This window comes from Gopherus evgoodei, chromosome 1 (genome assembly GCF_007399415.2).
Source record: "Gopherus evgoodei ecotype Sinaloan lineage chromosome 1, rGopEvg1_v1.p, whole genome shotgun sequence".
In the NCBI taxonomy this organism is placed as follows: Eukaryota; Metazoa; Chordata; order Testudines; family Testudinidae; genus Gopherus; species Gopherus evgoodei.
The window spans coordinates 286,750,820-286,766,360 of NC_044322.1; positions in this window are offsets into that span (position 1 = coordinate 286,750,820).

Sequence of the window (15,541 nt, forward strand, 5' to 3'; positions counted from 1 at the left end):
GGAAATGCAAAGAACATCTCAGTTGCTGGCCTAAGTTTTCACAAGTGATGAATGATTTTTCAGAAAATGTTGAGCACAAACTTTCTGAAAATTAGCTCTCTTTAAGGTGTCTCAAATTTGGCATTCAAAATAACTAGTTATGTTTCAAAATGTAGACTGTTTTATTTTTAGAAGTTGAATAATTTTGCATAACCATTCTTAACTTAACTAAATTTAAATGGATATAGAATTTACCATATGACAGTTTTGAAAATCCATGCCTCTACCATACTTTCCACTGGTAAACTATGTTGTGTGTCTCCAGTCAAGATGAAAGTTTCATTAGTGATGTAGTTATTATCATGTTTCTTCCATTATAGTGCTGTTTTCCTTAAAACAGAACACGGATTTGAAAGCATTGGCATTTGGAATTCTATTTCCCTTAACATTCCAGTCAATCTAAGTTCTCAGGTCTAAACTACTTTTATTTTATGTCTTGGCATCTTTACAGAAGTCTCTAAATCATTTACCATGATAATGGCTAAGTGAGAGAGAGAAAATTTCCCAGGATTTATTCTTACATTGAAGTCTCTCTCTGTGTGAATAACATTCTGCCAAGAGTTAACAAAATATATATTGTCTGTGACCTATTCTCAATTAATGTTAACCAGTTTAATAAAATATTGGTAAAGCTTATTTTTATGTAGCACTGTTAGAGCTGATCCAATCAGACCACAACCATGCAATGGGAGTTTCTAGCATGGATCCCTGATATAGTTGGGACTCTAATGTGATATGATAGTGAATCTCAATTGAGTATTGAGAACAGTAAGCACATATATAGGCAGATTAGAAGAAGTGCTGAATGCATCTCTGTCCATAAGTTCCATGAGCAGTGTGAGTCTACTAATAAGTCACTTCAGTTAGTGTTTGTGTTGTTGTCTGAACTCCTTTCTCAAAGCCAAAAAGTACTAGTCTAAAGTTAACTCTTCATTGAAAGTATGAATACAATGCAGGTAGATCTTCACGCAAGCAAATACCTTTATTACACTTTGACAGAAAAGGAGTCTGTGGTGGCCAATTTGTACAGAAAAAAAATCTCACAAAATAAATCCTTTAATTCTGATTTTTTTTTCAAAGTTGGCATTAGAAATAAGTGAAAAGTGTCTCTGCCTAGCTCCCAGCATAACCCCTACCATGACTTTGTGTGCTTTCAAAATAAAACAGCACAACTATGTTATGTACAAGCTATTTTTCTGCCTTTTGACTAATATGCACCGCATTTTAATTGGGGGCATGAATAAAGGGAAAAGGATGGATCAGAACAAGAATTAATTTAGACTGAGAAGTTCTACATGGATGAGACTATGGTGCATATAATAATTGTAGCACAGTAATGTCCTGCTATTGGCACCTGCAGCCACTATCCAAATGCTTAGAGGGCTGATTTTGGGGAAGGGGTTTGATTTTGATTTTGGCTGTGGAACAGTCTCATAGACATTTGCCTTCCTACCAGAAAACAATATTTCCTCTCCCATAATGAGGGATCAGGCAGGTTATGTGCTCTATTCATGCCTAGAATTTGATCTGGTTGGCTGAGCGAGGGGAGCCCTGTCCTCCTTTACTTTACGAGACTCCTGATTTAAACTTAAATGGAACAACAGCCTGGAATTTTTCCAGACTCCTGGAACCCTGGGACTACTTGCTCTCTATGTGGCTGACACAGACCTTCCTTGGGTCTTTGTCTGCAGCAGAATTTCTAATGCAAGCTAGTCTGGCCCCCAGACCTCCCCAGGCTGGTCTTAACTGGACAATACGTCCAGTTACATTGTGAGAGTCTTACAGATTTTTCTAATATGAAGACTGCATGTCAAGAATTGCAGATGTAGGGAGAAAGGCAATGCACTGATAATATCATGCTGTAATATATTTGCAATATTAAGTACAATCATCTTAAGTGAGTTTTGTTACCCATAGCACATGAATATAAAACCTAAATCATCTCAAATTATATTGTGTCCAGTTCTGTATTGGTCTGTGTATTAGCTATTTTTTCCTGTATGTACTGATGAGAGATATCAGCCCCACAGAAATTGTATGGAGTCACCTGAAACACTGTGTTCAATAGTTCAGCTAGTCATTGCAGTGAACTTGATGAACACAACTACTGAACTAAAGCGAAACTAATAAGGAAAGAGGGACAAGGTGTGTGAGGTAATATTTTATTGGACGAATTTCTGTTGATGAAACAGACAAAAGTTGGTCCAATAAAAAATATTACCTCACCCCTGTGTCTCTCTCTCATATCCTGGGACCAACATGGTTCCAGTAATACTACAAACAACTAAGGAAAGAGGGACATGTCTGTACTATGGTATAGCATTTTGGTATAATTTTTAACAGCAGGAAAGTGCATGGCACATAGTGGCATCCTCAAAAATGTACAGCTAGCCATGGTTGAAAGGCAAGGAACTTTTAGTACTATGTAGGAGAGCAAACCCTATTTTGTTTCACGTTCCATTGTTTCTGCCCAGCAATTTTTTCCCTTTATATTTGAGGGATGGAATTCCTACCTGCCTACAAGTATCAGAGGGGTAGCCATGTTAGTCTGGATCTGTAAAAAACAATAAGAGTCCTGTGGCACCTGATAGACTAGCAGACGTATTGGAGCATAAGCTTTTGTGGGTGAATACCCACTTTGTCAGACACACGTGGTGGAAATTTCCAGAGGCAGATATAAATATGCAGGCAGGAATCAATCTAGAGATAATGAGGATAGTTCAGTCAGGGAAGATGAGGCCCTCTTCTAGCAGATGAGGTGTGAACACCAAGGGAGGAGAAACTGCTTTTGTAGTTGGCTAACCATTCACAGTCTTTGTTTAATCCTGAGGTGATGGTGTCAAATTTGCAAATGAACTGAAGTTTAGCAGTTTCTCTTTGAAGTCTGGTCCTGAATTTTTTTTCTGTAGGATGGCTACCTTTAAATTTGCAATTGTGTGTCCAGGGAGGTTGAAGTGTTCTCCTACAGGTTTTTGTATATTGCCATTCCTAATATCCGACTTGTGTCCATTTATCCTTTTATGTAGGGATTGTCCAGTTTGGTCGATATTCATAGAAGAGGGGCATTGCTGGCACACAATGGCATATATTACATTGGTGGATGTGCAGGTGAATGAACCGGTGATGATGTGGCTGATCTGGTTAGATCCTGTGATGGTGTCGCTGGTGTAAATATGTGGGCAGAGTTGGCATCAAGGTTTGTTGCATGGGTTGGTTCCTGAGTTAGAGTTACTATGGTGTGGTGTGTGGTTGCTGGTAAGAATATGCTTAAGGTTGGCAAGTTGTCTGTGGGTGAGGACTGGCCTGCTACCCAAGGCCTGTGAAAGCGAGAGATCGTTGTCCAGGATGGGTTGTAGATCCCTGATGATGCGTTGAAGAGGTTTTAGCTGAGGACTGTAGGTGATGGCCAGTGAAGTTCTGCTGGTTTCTTTCTTGGGCTTGTCTTGCAGCAGGAGGCTTCTGGGTACATATCTGGCTCTGTTGATTTGTTTCCTTATTTCCTTGTGTGGATATCGTAGTTTTGAAAATGCTTGGTGAAGATCTTGTAGGTGTTGGTCTCTGTCTGAGGGGTTGGAGCAAATGCATTTGTACCCCAGCGCTTGGCTTTAGATGATGGATCGTGTGATGTGTCCGGGATGGAAACTGGAGGCATGAAGGTAGGCATAGCGATCGGTGGGTTTTCGGTAGAGGGTGGTGTTAACGTGACTCACTTATTTGTTCCGGGGTGTCTAGGAAATGGACCTCTCGTGTAGATTGGTCCAGGCTGTTGAAATCGTGATGGAATTCTTCCAGAGTCTCCTTCCCGTGGCTTCAGATGATGATGTCATCAATATAGCATAGGTAGAGAAGGGGCATGAGTGGATGAGAGCTGAGGAAGCATTGTTCCAGGTCAGCCATAAAAATGTTGGTATATTGTGGGGCCATGCTGGTGCCCATAGCGGTGCCACTGGTCTGGAGGTATATATTGTCACCAAATTTGAAATAATTGTGTATGAGGATAAAGTCACAGAGCTCAGCAACCAGTTGTGCTGTGACATCATCAAGGATACTGTTCCTGACAGCTTGTATTCCATCTGTGTGTGGGATGTTTGTGTAGAGACCCTTCACATCCATGGTGGCTAGGATAGTGTTTTCTGGGAGATCACCAATGCATTGTAGTTTCCTCAGGAAATCAGTGGTGTCACGGAGATAGCTGGGAGTGCTGGTGGCATAGGGTTTGAGCAGAGCGTCCATATATACGGACAGTCCTTCAGTGAGAGTGCCAATTCAAGAGATGACGGATTTGCAAGTTTGTGGATTTTGGGTAGTATATAGAATAACGCCGGTCGGGGCTCTAAGGGTATGTTGATTTGTTCCTGTGTTAGTGTAGGGAGTGTCCTGAGTAGATGATGCAGTTTCTTAGTATATTCCTCAGTGGGATCTGAGGAAAGTGCCTACAGTGCTTTCAGTATAACTACTCCCTACGTATAACACTACAGAGCATTTGCAAAAGAGGAAAATGGAAGCTCTTTTCCTGGGCTATCACTTCTCAAATCCAGGAACAGAAAAAGAGAGAGCAGTCCTTCTGAGGAGAAAGTTTCTTATTTTGACTTCATAAAATGAACCTGCCATCCCTCCTATCATCTTGGCCTCTGAAAGGAAAGTGAAAATGTGATATGGTTTGCACACTCACATCTCCGTGATACACTCAGATAATTAAGCCCAGGGCCTAAATGTATTGTATAAAAGCACAGCCATTCCTAAACCTGCAAACGTGTTCATGTGCAGTGCTAGTTTATATAAAAAAATATAAATATATTATTGAATGGAAACTCTTTGCATCTTCACTAGTTGGTGAAGGGAGTTGTCAATGTTTCTCTTTTCATTTTGTGCTTGCCTTCTGAGGAAGTGATATCAAAGGCTTAACAGGAAGCTTTGTAAAACTAGAAAATATAAATTAGTGGATTTTGTGCAGCTATCTACTGTCTTCCCTAAGAATGGCAAGGAATTTCAAAAACAGATAAAGTTTTCTTAAGATATCAGATTATTAATGCTTTATTAAAGGGGTTGCAGCAGTAAAACTCAGCTATCATAAATACAGTAGATCATTGAGTTTTCAACACCAGACATTGGACCTTAGGTCTGTAGGTGTGTGTGACTGTCCCTTCCATCAGTCTTGGATGGAGACCGCACCCCCTCACTTGAGCCTTGGTATGACAAGGGTTACTGGGGAATTCTTCTTTAAGAAGAGCCAGGCAGCAAGTAGTCCAGAACTCTGGCCTCAGGCAGGACAGAAACAAGCAGTCTAACAAGCTTGGGCCCTCAGGCCAGGCAGAGCACCAGTCTCACGACCTGGGTCTGGCAGATGGCAAACAAATGCAGGCCTCCTGTCCTAAGGTGGGGAGGTTGCCCTCCCCCCACAGTGGGGGTTGGCAGCAGGGGATAGAGGGACCCGGACCCACCCTACTCCACCAGGTCAATGGGGATCCAGCCAAAATACACTGACCAGTATTCAGACAACAACAGAACTGTGGTATAGTAGGGTGTCACTGGGCTACTTCTTACACTCCCTTTGCTGTGTACCTGTATCTTGGGGTCATGCTCCATCTCTCTGGAGCACACCACCAGCAGCATTGCCAGTAGCTCCTCACCATCCTCGTCATCTGGTAGTTCTGGTGAGTCCTCAGTGCTGCAGAGGTCCTCTTCAGGCTCCTGCTCCAGCAGTGGTGGGAAATATTTGTCTCCTTCGGCAGCTCCAGCCCAACTGAGGTGCAGGGCTCACCTTTTATATTTCCAGCCCTGACCCTCTGCTTCCAGTGGGGCAGGCATGGTTGTTCAGGCTCCACCCCCAAAGGAGTGGGTGGGGGTTCCTCCCCATCAGTCTCTGAGGGAGGCCACACCCCCTCACTATATAGTCTTTTATTCCATTGACAGATCAAAACTGGCAGGTCAGTGCTCTGAATTAAAAAGGGATGCACAACTTGGAGTGACCTGTGTCTGTGCTGTATGACTCTTGTAACTCAAACAATCTAAGTGGATCAATCCATTGTTGATTGTACAGATATTTCGCTTCATCAAGTTCAAATGCAAATATTGTCGGTCTCCAAAATGTGAACTATTATTATGACAGACGGTTCTGAGATTTTATTTTTAATCTACAGCATCGAAACATAAGAATGACCATACTGGGTTAGGCCAATGGTCAATCTAGTCCAGTATGCTGTCTTCCAACAGTGGTCAATGCCAGGTGTCCCAGAAGGAATGAACAGAACAGATAATCATCAAGTGATCCATTCCCTGTCATCCATTCCCAGCTTCTGGCAAACAGAGGCTAGGGACACCATCACTGCCCATCCTGGCTAATAGCCATTGATGGACCTATCCTCTATGAACTTATCTAGTTCTTTTTTGAACTCTACACTGACTCGACTGGATACAAGCATGCAGATGACTGGATAATAGTATCCCAAAATTAACCCTGTGAAAAGAAAACACACAATTCATTTTTCAAAGTTATTAATTTCCAAGCAAAATTTTTTAAAAAAAGTATATTAATTCTTTGGGTATTATTTGCATCAACATTATTTTCCATTTCTAGATATATGTATCTAAAACTGTTCTTTCATACAGTTAATGAAAATATTTCACTTTTTGTTGGGTATTCAGAGGTCTATGTCCTGAAATCTTCACATGTCTAAGCTTCCACTTGCTTCTCTGAGAGTTTTGCTTGAATAAGGATTAAGGGAGAACTTAAGTGTGGATTGCAAGATTTGGCCCAGAAAATGCAGAAGTTATTAGCTCTCAATCTTAAGATCTGGAGGACTGCTAAGGAACCAGAAGTCAAAGTTCTAAGCCCTCCACTGACACTGTTTGGTCATTGACCCAGGGGAGATTAATTCAAGAATTGACAATGACAATGCCCAACCACATCACATCTCCAGCATGATTTGAGAGAGAGATGATCAGTCTCTGAGATTGCCTAGCTGAGAGTCCAGTTCATGCCTTACGGAGGGATCATTACCATAGCTATGAGCTGCACCCTGAAGTAAGCAGGTAGCCAGTGCAGAGCATGAAGCATTTCTGTCATGTTCATAGCAGTTCACAGACCTAAAAGATGAGCCACTGTATGCTGTACTAGTTGCACTTCTGAATCCTTTACAAGGGTGGCTCCAAGTAAATCTCATTTCAGTAATCTTTCTTTGTATGATCACCACAGCAAGTTCTGCATTCGAGAGAAACAGTCAAAGGTAAAACAGATTGAAAAGACATTTTGTGCCATAGGCTTTATGAGCTAATCTAGGAGAAGTGATGCATCCAGAATGATCCCAAGACAACATATTGGATTGGCAAAGGCTGTGCATAACATCTTCAGTTGAAGGTGCACTGATGATCCACTCCCATTCACCTAAATCCTTTCCTTTACCATCACTATTGTTCCCACCTTCTCTTGAATGAACATGAGTAGTTAATTCCCATCCAAATCTCAACTTCTGGAAAGTTCTAGAAGAAATGGCAGTGTGACAAAATGAGAGCTAGATCTAAATGAGACACGTGAATATCATTTTCAAATGGATGATGCTGTAGATCAAAATGTAGCACTTAAACCTGCCCCAGTGAAGGTACAGTCACTCAGCACTTAACGTTGTAGGTATGTTCCTGAAAAATGCAACTTTAAGTGAAACAATGTTAAATGAATCCAATTTTCCCATAAGATTTAATGTAAATGCAGGGGGGTTAGGTTCCAAGGAAATTTTTTAAGGAACAGACAAAAGGCATTATATACTGTACAGTACTGTACTGTATTGTGGTTGGGAAATGCCCCTGGCTTACCTCACACAGGCACAGCCCACTGCAAGCAAGGACACTAGGAAGCACCTTTGCAGCAGCAGCGGCAGCTTCCCCAGAGAACAGGCTTGGTCTTTACCGGGAATGCTCCAGGCCCACCTCTTCCCACCCTGACTCCACCTCCTCTCCGGAGCAATCGCATCCCTGCTCCTTCACCCCACCCTCAAAATCCTAAATGCCGCTAAACAGATGTTTGGTGATGCTCAGGACTTTCTGGGAGGGAGAGGGAAGAATAGAGATGTGGCGCATCCCCGCTTCTGCCCCTCTCTCCCAGAAAGTCTTAAGTGCCACAAACAGCTGTTTAGCTTCACGCTTAAGAGTTTCTGGGAGGGAAGGGGAGGAGCAGAGTTGCAGCACTTTCCTGCTTCTCCTCCTCCCTCTCACAAAGTCCTAGGTGCCACCAAACAGTTGTTTGGCAGTGGGGGAAGTGCTGGGAGGGAGGGTGAGGAGGCGGAGAAGCGGAACTTGTGCAATGCTCCCTTGTAAAGTTGCTGCTCTTCCACAGACTCTTACAAGCAGTGGACAAAGCAGGCAGCCAAACGATGTTATAAGGGAGTACTGCACAATGTTAAATGAACATGTTCTCTAATTGAGCAGCAATGTAACTTTGAAACAATGTTAAGTGGGAGGACATTAAGTGAGGAGTTACTGTACATACAAAATGATGAGAGAGTGACAAGATAGAATTCCCTACAACCTCAAATGAGTACTCTGGGAGAAGAAGAGAGAGCAGCAGTTACCTCACGTTTGGATTTCTTGGATTGAAATACAAGTCAGTCCATTGTTACAAAACTACACAGGTGAATCCACACAGACTTATTGTATAAGGTATTGAAGCATACTAATAGACATAGCAAAATCACATGAACACTTTAGCAGTGTTCATTGTTAGATTATTAATCACAGATAATCATCACCCACAGACACCTTCTCCAAAACTCTATCAAATCTGCCAATTAATCCACATCTACAATAAAATTAATAAAGTGATCAAAATCGATATTTGTATTACAGTCCCACCTAGAGGCATCTACCAATGCACAGATATGTAGGGTACATCTACACTCAAACAGGAGAGAGAATTTCCAGTTGGGATAGATGTACACATGCTATCTTTGAGTTAGGGCATTAAAAATTGAAGTGTAGCCCCAGTGGTGCAGGTGGCAGGATGGGCTAGCCACTCCGAGTATAATGCTGCCTGGGACATAGGTACTCAGACAGGCAGCCTGTCTCACAGCTCGTGCCACCACAGTAATATGTCTGTTTTTAGTGCAGTAGTTTGAGCAAAGCTGGCACAAGAACATCTATCCAAGCTCAAAATTACAGCTCCAGTTTCAGTGTAAGATGTACCCATAGCAAAAGATGGTCTATAACCTGAGGAGCTTACAAATGGAATAGATAAAACAGAAAAGGGGAAGGAGAGGAAACAGGCACAAAGATGAAGAATGACTTGTCTAAGGTGATACAACCAGTTATGAATAGAACCCAAGTATTCTGAATCCCAGTCCTGTGCCCTACCACTGGCCCAAACTGCCTCTATGATCAAGCTGCAAGCAGAATTTCTCCAATAATTCTTTCCTAATAATCTTCTTCAAAAGATGATAGGTTAAAGATTGAGTGATAATTGGTGATATTATTAACAAAAGATGGCATCTTGAGCATCAGTATGACACCTGCCCTCACAAGCAAAACGGTCCATAACAGTGGGCCCCCAAATTTCCCACCAGCTATTGCTAACTTTTAACAAAAAGGTTAGGCTAATTTTAACTATTCAATTGTTCCAGTTAAACAAAGTGAAATTAGGGCCCATTTCCCCCCCTTGGTTTAGAGCCCCCATAAATGGATTTACAAAACCCTAGGAGGGAGCAGGTAGGTGAATGAAGCTAGGATTTTAAAATATATTATTTTGTATATACACACTTTATAAGTGGTTTGATACTATAAACAAAATTTAAAAATATCTTCAACAAGTGTTTTCTTTTTCTCACTGAGTTACGAGGACAAAACTAACTGTATTTAAATCAAATAAGCAGATAATAGAAGCACTGTCTGTGGGGATACCTTCAGTTGTATTTCTAATATTATCTGATCAAATGTCTCTTAAATTGGTTTAAACTTCCTTGGCCAAGTCCAGTTTCTGCAAATATATGGATACAAAATGGATTCCATTTAAACTCCTAAGTCTGCCAGGTTCTCCTTACTTCACTAACTTGCTTTGTGGAATGCAATAACACACTTGAGATATATAATCTAACATTGCTCAGTTGAGGCCAACTCTGCTTGCCACGTGATAGAAATTCTATTTTGCCATCAGCTGTAATTTACGATGAGGCCAGTCTTTATAAAAGTCTAAAGTGATACCTTTCCTAGTAAGAAGTAGTGACCATGCCCCCTGACCGAAAGCTGCGCAGTTCATTTTGAAAGCATTTGTCTCAGAAAATATATTAAAACAGGATGAGTAAAGGATGAATTTTGCTCTTCTGCAGCAGGCCGGCCCAACGCCTATACCACTTACCACCCATTTAAAATAGACTTAAGTAGGGGCGGTGCATAGGTTTGAGCTGAACTCAAACATCCTCCACTCAATAGTGGCACCAACTACACATTTTCATTTCATTGAGCATACCAACTTGACCCCAAAAAGAGAATCCTTGACTTTTCTTTTATCAGAAACTACCTTGATTACCCTGCTATGTTTTCAGCATACACTAACTGGAGAATAACTACAGACAGAGTCCATTAGGAAAGTTCTGGCTTTTTTTGTTGCTGTTTTGGGAAAGATGCAATTTTCACTTTTTCTCTGTTTTATGCAGTGCATTCACAACGAACAAAAATATCTCAGCTCATATATAAATAGGACTTGATTCTGCAACTTGCTGAGCAGTCTGGTCCTGATCAAGCAGTGCATTTAAGCCCATATTTAACTTTAAACATATGAGTAGTCTCGTTGGAATCAATAGGACTATTAATGTGCTTATAGTCAAATAATACTTTGTGGCATCAGGGCCAGCATGTGCAACACCTTGCAAGACTGAGCCCACAGCTAGCTGCACAGACTAACTGCAAGTTTCTCTTCAAATCAAAATGAAAATTCTACATTAAAATAAGACAAAATTCAAAGTGATGGTCTGAATTATTAAAGTAAAGGTTACAATTAGGAACAATGCTGTGTTATATAAAACCATGTGACAAAAATCAGCAGTCTTATTGCAATAAAGTAGTCTTATGAATGTATACTATGCATATTCAATGCCAGGTTTGTTTTCAGTCTCCACAGAATAGTAATTGCTGATAGTATGGAATTGTGTGTTCTGCTTTTGCAATGTGGACTTCCATTCCCTGAGGGGTAGTGCTTAGAATGTGGACTGAGAAAGGTCAGCACATTATCCATTAAGCCATCAAGCTTTTTCTTATTATAATAGTAGGTGAAAGGCTTTAGTTTGAGTCACAAATGTAAAGTTCAGCAGACTGATCATATCTCATATTGAAAGAACAGTGCAAAAATAGCTTTGTCATAGTACATATTGGTATTCAGTGCTCTAAATGTCACTACACAATGACAGAGTATCAAATATGTTGAATCATATCACTGAAAGCCAGGAGATAGAGCAATTTTCAGCTTTCCAAGTCCAATTTATGTTTATAAATGGGAAGCTCAGTTTGAGCCCTACTTATCTGAACAGACAATGCTAGCATGAGGTTAGATTTTTATATGAGCCTGCTTGTTTATCTCTAATTATATGCTAATCAATTTGATTTCTCATTTAAACTCTAAGCTATTTCCATGTAATAATCAACCTCACGTTGAAGCAACAAAGCAGCTGTTATACTTACTACATAAGCAGGGTTTAATTGCACATTTGATATGATGAAAATGAAGATGGATTCTGTTTCATTGTCCTTACAATATACTGTTCTACGGTGCACTTGTACTTGAGCTGACACATTTATAGCTATATTATTAAAGTGTAACATCCAAATATTTACTAAGACATTGCCAAGCTATTTCCTTTGTGTTTTTGTTTTATATAGGCAGACTGACTGGTTTTTTATTGTATTTTTCTCTTAATTTTTTTTGTAGTGAATGTGACATATTTATACAACAAAAATGGAAAAACAAAAACTAGAACTGGCTAATCTCCCTTAAAATAGCATATGTCTGACCAAAGCAAACCTACATGCAGATGGCAGCTAAAAATATCTTTTCTTTGGGGGCATTAGGGAAAGAGTTTGGAAAATTCAGAGTACTATTTTTTCCTACTTGTATACAGGTAGCACCTTAGACTTATGAACACCAGAGTTACGAATGGACCGGTCAACCACACACTTAATTTGGAACTGGAAGTACGCAATCAGGCAGCAGCAGAGACCAACCCCTTGCCCCAAAAAGGAGAATACAGTAGAGTACTGTGTTAAATGTGAACTACAAAAACAATAAAGGGGAATTAAAAAAAAAGATTTGACCAGGTAAGAAAGCTGTTTCCGTGCTTGTTTCATTTAAAATAAGATAGTTAAAAGCAGCATTTTCCTTCTGCATAGTAAAGTTTCAAAGCTGTATTAAGTCAATGTTCAGCTGCAAACTTTTGAAAGAACAATAATGTTTTGTTCAGCATAACATTTCAGAGTAACAAACAGCCTCCCTTCTGGAGGTTTTTGTAACATGGAGGTTCTGCTGCAGTTACACAGTTGTCATGGTGACTGGGAAATATTTGAATAAAAGTATTGTTAAATTAAGGCCCTGATCCAGCAAAGCCCTTAAGCACATACTTTAAACATGTGTAGTCCATAGATCCATGGGACTAATCATATGTTTAAGTACTTTGCTGAATTAGAGCCTAAAAAAATCCAAAGTTCAAACATTTTGGGTTTTTTTTTTAGTTAAATACTACATGGATAAAAAAGCTAAAATTCTACCTCTGTCCTGATTCTGGATCTAATTGTGAATTATGCAAAAGTGCCCTATGAGAAGAGATGAGCACTTTGATCTCTGATCTATAGATAAATGTCTATCAGGGATGGTCTAGACAGTATTTGGTCCTGCCATGAGGGCAGGGGACTGGACTCGATGACCTCTCGAGGTCCCTTCCAGTCCTAGAATCTATGAATCTCATAGATCGAGGCCCACAGTGAGCAGAAGATATATACCTAAGCCCTTCCCACTGTGCTCCCCTCACAAATCTGAGCAAAAACAATGCAACCTCCCCCCCGCACACACACACCACCACACAAACCTGTATTGAATCTTCTGGCTAAAGTATTCCTTGTTATTGCTTGAAATATTTACAGTTCCAATGGAATAGTGGGCTCAGTCCTGTTTGGTTGGATATTCTGGGGTGAACTGGAATGCAAGTTTGGTCTTAGCATAGTCATCGCAAGGTAGGGTTTTTGATAGGGTAGGTACCTTTGTGCCAGACAGGGTGCGCATTCACTGGAATGCCAAACCCATTATTGTAATACTGTAGCTCAGTGTGTCAAAGCAAGAATTTTTATTTCTATTTGTTTGCAGTAGTTCCCACTATGTACTAGGCACTTTCAAAACACTCAAGAAAGATGGTCTCTGCTCCATGAAGATTAAAGAATGATAGAATCTGCAACTCTCGTGAAAGTTTTTTTTAAATATCAACATCTCTTGCATTTGGAAATTGTAGGTTAAAGAAGTGGTATTTGATACTTGTTTCTATGAAATGTTATCACTTAATTTTATTGTTTTTATTAATATATGAAACAATGCTATGTTTTATGATAATTTTAAAGAAAACCTCTTTTTGGTCTAGTAGATCAACTTTAAGTAGGGGGAAATTTTATGTTAGGCTGGCATTGAGTATATACTCAGTGTTTTCTTTTGGAGGCTATGTAAATGCTGAATAATCAATTTGGATGTATGGGCAAGGACTTTCATGGTATGAAATATGGACTTTTACCTTCTGCGATTATTTGTGCAGGGATGGCTAATTAGAAGCCTGTGGTATTCAGAAATGTGACTCATTACTTGCTCTCTGATTTAGATGCTTAGATGGGACTAGCATTAAGCATGTACTCAAGTTGCATTGAGTTCAGTCCTCACTGCTTCTTTTTAACTGCTAGCTCAGCCCATCATGTTCTGTCTGCTCACTCTGGACATCCTGTTTGCTCTGACAGTGTGTATTTTCAGTGCAAACATTTAAATAAGTGAGGTGTGTCTCACTGACTTTTCACAACTTGCAATGCTATGCTTCAAAATGTGATCACTCCTGATTTAAGAGAGAAACTGTTGTTTTCTAGTGTACTTGCAATAAGTGGCTGCTGAGATTCATCAGATAGCAAAGTGAAATGGAGGCATTTAGTCTCAGAAGTCATTTATTGTGAATATGGTAGAAGCATTAGAGGAATTGCTATTACACCAAAATCCATAGCATGAAAAAGTAGAAGAATGCATTTCCCTCACTCTACATGTGGATGTGAGCACTGTGGTGATTTTTTCTCTGCCTTACCAGAGATATGCACCTTGGAGATGATTGTAATGAATAACTGAATAAAGGTGGCTTGTGTGTTAGAGGGTAGGTCTTTGGTCTGAATAATTGATCAAAGGGAGTGACTTGTGTGAAAAGAGCAATGTCGTTGGACACGCACTGCGCTATATTTCAGACTAGATTCCAGGGATGCAAGTTGTGGTAATGTCATGCAAAGCTACACACATGAAGAAAAAAATATTTTCAGTAATGCAGCTGCAACAAACGTTATTTAACTACAAATAAGATATTTGTACTCTCTGTGCACCTTATTTAAGGTCTCATTCACATTTTACTCTGTCCTTAGTCAGGGAAACTCCCACTGAAGTTCATTATACATATACTTGTCAGTGTGGAAACCACTCTGCTTTTCTTGATGGCATTGAAGAGTAGACCATACATGGTGCAGATCCAACCCAAGGATGCTTTGAAGTTATACGGGTGAAATCTGCTCTCACAAATAAATGATAGCAGAATTTGGTAACAAAATTGATTTTCTAGGGTTCAAATTGTATCTAAAGCTTTCATACTAATTTAAGAAGAAAATAATGATTTTACACATAGCTAAATGTTGAAAACATTGGTTAATGGATGAAAAAACTAGGCATGTATTTATATGTCTAAAATTGTTATAACTAGTTAAGGAATGTCTTACAGAGATTTGATTTGTTTTCTTTTGAATTTTTTCTCTAATGTACAGGACATTTCACTTAAAGCTACTGATTGATGTATGATAGGAGGGACCTTAAACTGATATTTCAAATTATACATTTATGCTTTTAGAATCTGATATATAAATGATTGTTTAATGCTTGTACCGTATTTGATATATACTTATATGCAGAGCTTATTAATATGATAGTTGTATTCCAGCATTTTTAAAAGCTACACAACTGTTTTCCTTTTCTTTAAAAATTTCCTTCAACTTTACTGAGAATTAACAATTGTGTGACTTGTTACTGTTGTGAGATAGAGTAGAACCATTAATTGATATGTATGACAAAGTTCCTCCTCTACCTTGGTGGGTCCTGGGCTTATTGGCAGATTTGCTCACCTCAGTGATCTTCCCCTCTGGTGGAACCCACAGTCCGGGTCAACTCCTCCTGTGTCTGATCAGGAGTTGCGAGATTTGGGGGGAACCCGGGCCCACCCTCTACTCTGGGTTCCAGCCCAGGGCCCTGTGGATTGCA